Below are 6,000 nucleotides of genomic sequence, written 5' to 3'. Positions count from 1 at the left end.
ACCAGAAGAGCGGCGACGGCGTAAAAACTTTAACCTATGTCTGTATTGTGGGGAATCAGGCCACTTTCTCCAGTATTGCGAATTACGCAGACCTGGTGGTGGTACCGGGAAGGATTTTCCCCAATCCAAGTGGTATCAGGAGGTTACATCTATACCTGTCTCCTCTAAGCAGGAGGAACCTGACCACACCCCCCACATACGTAGCGCTCCGACTTACAACTGGGGTCCTAGGACTAGAGCGCCCCATGTTGTGGTACGGAATCAGACAGGAATGTGGAATTCATCCACAAAGATTCCAGACAGAAAGACGTTGGATGCTAGTCTTCCAGTCAGGGAGCTCAACGTTCTTTCAATGTTGGAGTTGCTAAGTCCTGTAGAGGAGTCTCAGGTTTTTCCCTCAAAAGGGGCTTCAAGTGGCATAATCCCAGAGGGGGTCCTTGAAACAGTCGCCCCTAAGAGGGTCTTGGGGAACTTAACCCCACATGGAGTTATGGAGGTCATTGCTCCTGATGAGGCATTGGGAGGCATAACTCCGAAAAAAGAATCCCTGACATCAGTCTCAGCCGGGATTTCTAGTGACATCTTCCACGATCTTGGGGTTCTCGGTGTTGCCTCTGAGGTTGTGGATCCAGGAGTCCCGGTCTCCTTAGGCGAGTCCGATGCCGGGGGCTCATCTAGCGGCAAGGGCGCTTGGGGCTCATTGAACGTTTGTGGTGCTCGAGGTCAGTCGAGCCAATTTGATGCCCAAGGCCCGCCGGGCGTGTCTGATGATACTCCTAACACTCCATACTTCGATGGAGATTTGGCCCAGCTCCGGCCAATTGCTCAGCAATTCCTCGCTAAAATGGACTTCTCACATAATATGAAGATAACTCCTTCTTCTGCTGTCCGTTATCTCTTATCATGCTTTAGAGGAAGAGCTTTGGAGTGGGTTAAACCTCTCATAGAGGCTGACGATCCCATCCTAAGGGATCTTCCGGGTTTCCTAAAAACCGTGCGGAAAGTGTTCAGCCCAAAGGCCGTAGCCCCGAGTGGGGGCCCAAAGGCCGTAGCCCCGAGTGGGGGCCCAAAGGCCGTAGCCCCGAGTGGGGGCCCAAAGGCCGTAGCCCCGAGTGGGGGCCCAAAGGCCGTAGCCCCGAGTGGGGGCCCAAAGGCCGTAGCCCCGAGTGGGGGCCCAAAGGCCGTAGCCCCGAGTGGGGGCCCAAAGGCCGTAGCCCCGAGTGGGGGCCCAAAGGCCGTAGCCCCGAGTGGGGGCCCAAAGGCCGTAGCCCCGAGTGGGGGCCCAAAGGCCGTAGCCCCGAGTGGGGGCCCAAAGGCCGTAGCCCCGAGTGGGGGCCCAAAGGCCGTAGCCCCGAGTGGGGGCCCAAAGGCCGTAGCCCCGAGTGGGGGCCCAAAGGCCGTAGCCCCGAGTGGGGGCCCAAAGGCCGTAGCCCCGAGTGGGGGCCCAAAGGCCGTAGCCCCGAGTGGGGGCCCAAAAGTCTGTTTTGCCCCGGAAGGGGGGCAAGTCTGTTTCGCCCCGGAAGGGGGGCAAGCCTGTTTCGCCCCGGAAGGGGGGCAAGTCTGTTTCGCCCCGGAAGGGGGGCAAGTCTGTTTCGCCCCAGAAGGGGGGCAAGTCAGTCCGGTCCCTGAGGGGGACTCTGCCAGTCCGGTCCCTGAGGGGGACTCTGCCAGTCCGGTCCCTGAGGGGGACTCTGCCAGTCCGGTCCCTGAGGGGGACTCTGCCAGTCCGGTCCCTGAGGGGGGCTCAGTCCATCTAGCCTCAAGTGGTATCATAGAAGCGGTGTCCCTGGAAGGGGTGGCCATATCCTTGTCTGAGGTCCCAGAGACCACAGCCTCAGCGAGGCTCTTGAGGGCCGCAAACCCAGTGAGCATTTCTGTCTTGCCAGCTTCTCGGGAGGCTTCAGAAATCTTAGACCCAAAGGTTGTTGTTCCCATAGAGAATTCCAGTTCTGAGGTCCCAGAGGTGGATGTCCCTACGTCCATCATTTTTGATGGAGATCTTGCCCATTTTATTGCCCTGGTTAAACACTATACTTCCCTTTTTGAATCAGGACCAGCTTCAGGGGTCACTTGGACTAATATTATATACCTCCTCATTTCTGCCTTTAGGGGTAGACCTCAGACATGGGCTTACAAGCTGATCAGGTGTTGTGACCCTTGCCTTCAGGATCTCTCCTCTTTTTGTGATGCTGTTATTAAGAAGTTCAGTCCCAAAAAGAAGGATGGGGTTCCACCAGCTCCTGGAAATGTGGTGCCCAGCATAAGCCAGGGGCTTAAGGACCTGGCTTCTGGAGACTCACAGTCTCTGTTTGTTCATTCTTCTGCCTCATCGCTTGGTCCGGAATCCAGGAGTTTAGCTATTGGTTTTGTCTCACTGACTCCTGACAAAAAATTTTTGGACACATCTGGTACCTGTAATTCTGGGTCTAGGGAATCCAATAAGAGTTCTGCCTATGGCCAATTAAGACATTCTTCCCTTTCTGAGATTCCATCTGTTAAAAAGACTCTCATGATCTCCTCAGATCGAGACTTCAACTCTGTTTCTGATTTGGTAACCCATAGCTGTGATTTGATAGAAGGTAACATTAGATCTGATAATGTGTGGGGCCTTAAACTGCTGATTCAATCAAAATCTAGGAAAAAGAAGCATTAATCTTTTTCCGCATTCCTGGATCATCTTGTTTGTCTTTTTGGTTGTGCCCTGTGGTCACCCTCTAGGGGGGGCACTGAGACAAGCCGTGGTTTTAGCTTGTGTTCACCTTTCTGTTGCCTTTGCCCTGTTTTCCAGGGTCCAGATGCTCATTAGTTTTTGGAGGTCTGGATTTTGGGGTCTGTTGACCCCTCCTCAAGGGGGGGGGGTACTGTCAGGAGCCAGGTTTTATGGTTCAATCTGTTTTGTTTCTGTTTGGCTTTTGACTCACTGGTGACCTCCAGTGGTAGGTCTGTTGCCATTACAGCCCTGTGTTCTTTGAGCTATGATTCACAGGCTGTGAGGTATTAGCTCGTTAATCAGGAGCAGCCTGGAGATTCACCAGCTGTTTCAATCACCTGAGGCCTTTATAAGCCATGCTCTCCTGGGGATCTCTGCCAGTGATAGCTTGTTGTTTCTCTGTGCTGGTAGCTGCAGATATACTGCTCTCTGGTCCTAGGTCCTGCTCCTGTTCCATTCAGTCTGGATTCTGTCGGAGTCCTCACTTCAGTCTGGGTCCTGTTTACAGTCTTGTCCTGTGTCGTCTGGGTCCAGTCAAGTGTCCTATCCTGCTGCAGTCTGGATCAAATATCATTGTCCCCTTGCTGTCCTAGTCCAGGGACCTCCAGCCGTGGTGCAGCCATTGTCCAGCTGCCGTCTCACTGCGGTCACTGTGCAGCCGTAGTCCAGCCGTTATCCAGCCGCCCGATTGCTGCGGTCAGTGTCCAGTCTTGGGCCGGTCACATAAGTGCTCCAGTGGAGCCTGGTTCCATATTCTTTATTCCTACGGGCAAGCGGCCCTTCCTCCTTAGTTATAATCAGTATTATCCTGGTTCTGCTCTCCGTGGTTCGGAGAGGCCCACAACTGTGGGTTTATGTCTGTTTTGGGGTACCGTCACTTTAAGAGTACTATTTTTATGTTGGCGTGTGTTTGGTTTGGTGGCACCCTATTGTTGCTTTGTTCTGGTGTTTGCGACTCGGTCGCGCTGTCCCGTCCTTGGCCTGGTGCCGGTTAGTCAGGGGTTTTTTCAGGTAGGCCCGTTAGTTAGATCTGCCTTTTGAGATACCCCCTGGCGATCGCTCACCCCTTGTCACCACATAACACCTGGCTGCATCGGGGTCGGAGCAGGCTTAACCGGCTCCTTCGAACGCGGCGGCTACAGGCGAAGCCTAGCACTACCGCAGGGGTATTCCATCTGCCCGGGGGACTCAACAGAGTCAGTGTAGGGTTTCGCTGTGGCCGTTCTAACCAGCGGTCCCGGCTACGGGCTCACGCCTGATCTCCAGCTCCCTGCCTCCTGCATCATCACGTACTGTCTCCGGATTTCCACGGTGGGTAACCCCCAAGTCCGTAACAGATATATTGTAATGCTCTCTGGCCCTTTTATAATGTATAGACTGCTACAGTCAACTGGCCAGAAGGCCATCAGCAAGAGAGCCCAGGACAAAATGTCCTCGGAGTAGACATATGTGGGGGGTTTGCGTCTGGAAACCTTCTAGATCAGGGCTGGGCAACACTGGCCCTCCAGATGTTAGTGAACTACACATCCCAGAATGCTTTGCATTAGTTTTGCTATGTGGCCATGCTGAAACTGATGCAGCATGGCCACATTCCCTCCAGGACGAGGACAGTAGATTCCACTCCTCAAGCCTTGTGGTGAGGGGACGTATTAACAAAACTTGTCTCTGAATAGGCAGGGAGGGAGTGAAGGTATACGGGGCAAGGCCCTCTTTTCCATTTTTATCAGATTGAAGCAGAAATAGTCTTGACTGCACTTGGATCAAATCTGGATCAAATGAGGCTGTACACATGCAATACAGGATCACTTTCTTTTGGATTTGGACTAGAGTCCAATTCGAATAGAAAATTACCCTTACTTGCACCGTGTGTACACAGCATTTGACTAAAATGCAATGGGGGTAAGTACTGTAAGCACCTCTCTGACCACGTTTCAGCCTAACACACAGCAGCATGTGTTGGATAACGGGGGTCCTACTGGGGCCCACAAACAGGCCTGAGTGATTAGTACCCCTCCCCCTTCTCTCGGCACCACTGCATACCCATAAAGAGTTCATATACTTTGCTTTCTAGAATGCTTCGACAGCACTGGAACAGTTAGTGGTAGGGCAAATCAGATGGCTCATAAACTGCCTGAGTAGTAGGAAATCCTGTATGTGCCTTATAGGAAGATGATGAACACAGGATATCTGTGACTCCCTCCTGTCTCACGCCTTCCAGACATCACCCACAAGTAACATTGCAAGTTATTGTTCAACCACAGACATAATCAAATATAATAGGAGAACAGGGTGGAACTGAGTTCCACCACCTCTAGAGGTGAGATGGAACTAGTTAAGCTCTGCATTGGCCCTGGCACAGTAATTCTAGCAGAAAAGCATTATAGTTTGCATGGGGGTACCGAAAACCCTGCCACTGGCCCTGGCTTTGCCTAGTGGGGGAAGAGGAGGGGGGGGGGGGGTAATTAGGTGGCAGATGGAAAGGAGTTCCCCCACCTCTCCAGGACCACTTTTAGCCCTGGTTATAGATACCGTACATCATGGATTGAGTTTGGAATAAAACATTTAGTAATGCATCTGTCATTATACTCACTCATCGGCTCTTATTTAGTGGCACAAAAACTCTGCCCCCACCCCATTAAGGTGTTTAAAAGAGGTCACCATACTAGCTGTAGAAAGGGAGAACAACACCTGGTAATCATGTCTAGTACCCCTGGTAATCATGTCTAGTACCCCTGGTAATCATGTCCATTACCCCTGGTAATCATGTGTAGTACCTCTGGTTATCGTGTCTAGTACCCCTGGTAATCATGTGTAGTACCTCTGGTTATCATGTCTAGTACCCCTGGTAATCATGTGTAGTACCTCTGGTTATCATGTCTAGAACCCCTGGTAATCGTGTCTAGTACCCCTGGTAATCATGTCTAGTACCCCTGGTAATCATGTGTAGTACCTCTGGTTATCATGTCTAGTACCCCTGGTAATCGTGTCTAGTACCCCTGGTAATCATGTGTAGTACCCCTGGTAATCATGTCTAGTACCCCTGGTAATCATATGTAGTACCCCTGGTAATCATATGTAGTACCCCTGGTAATCATGTCTAGTACCCCTGGTAATCATGTCTAGCACCCCTGGTAATCATGTGTAGTACCTCTGGTTATCATGTCTAGTACCCCTGGTAATCATATGTAGTACCCTTGGTAATCATGTCTAGTACCCCTGGTAATCGTGTCTAGTACCCCTGGTAATCATGTGTAGTACCCCTGGTAATCATGTGTAGTACCCCTGGTAAT

This window comes from Crinia signifera, chromosome 5, assembly GCF_055691185.1.
Source record: "Crinia signifera chromosome 5, ASM5569118v1, whole genome shotgun sequence".
In the NCBI taxonomy this organism is placed as follows: Eukaryota; Metazoa; Chordata; class Amphibia; order Anura; family Myobatrachidae; genus Crinia; species Crinia signifera.
The sequence above is the reverse complement of the archived record's forward strand: the minus strand, read 5'-3'. Positions refer to the sequence as shown.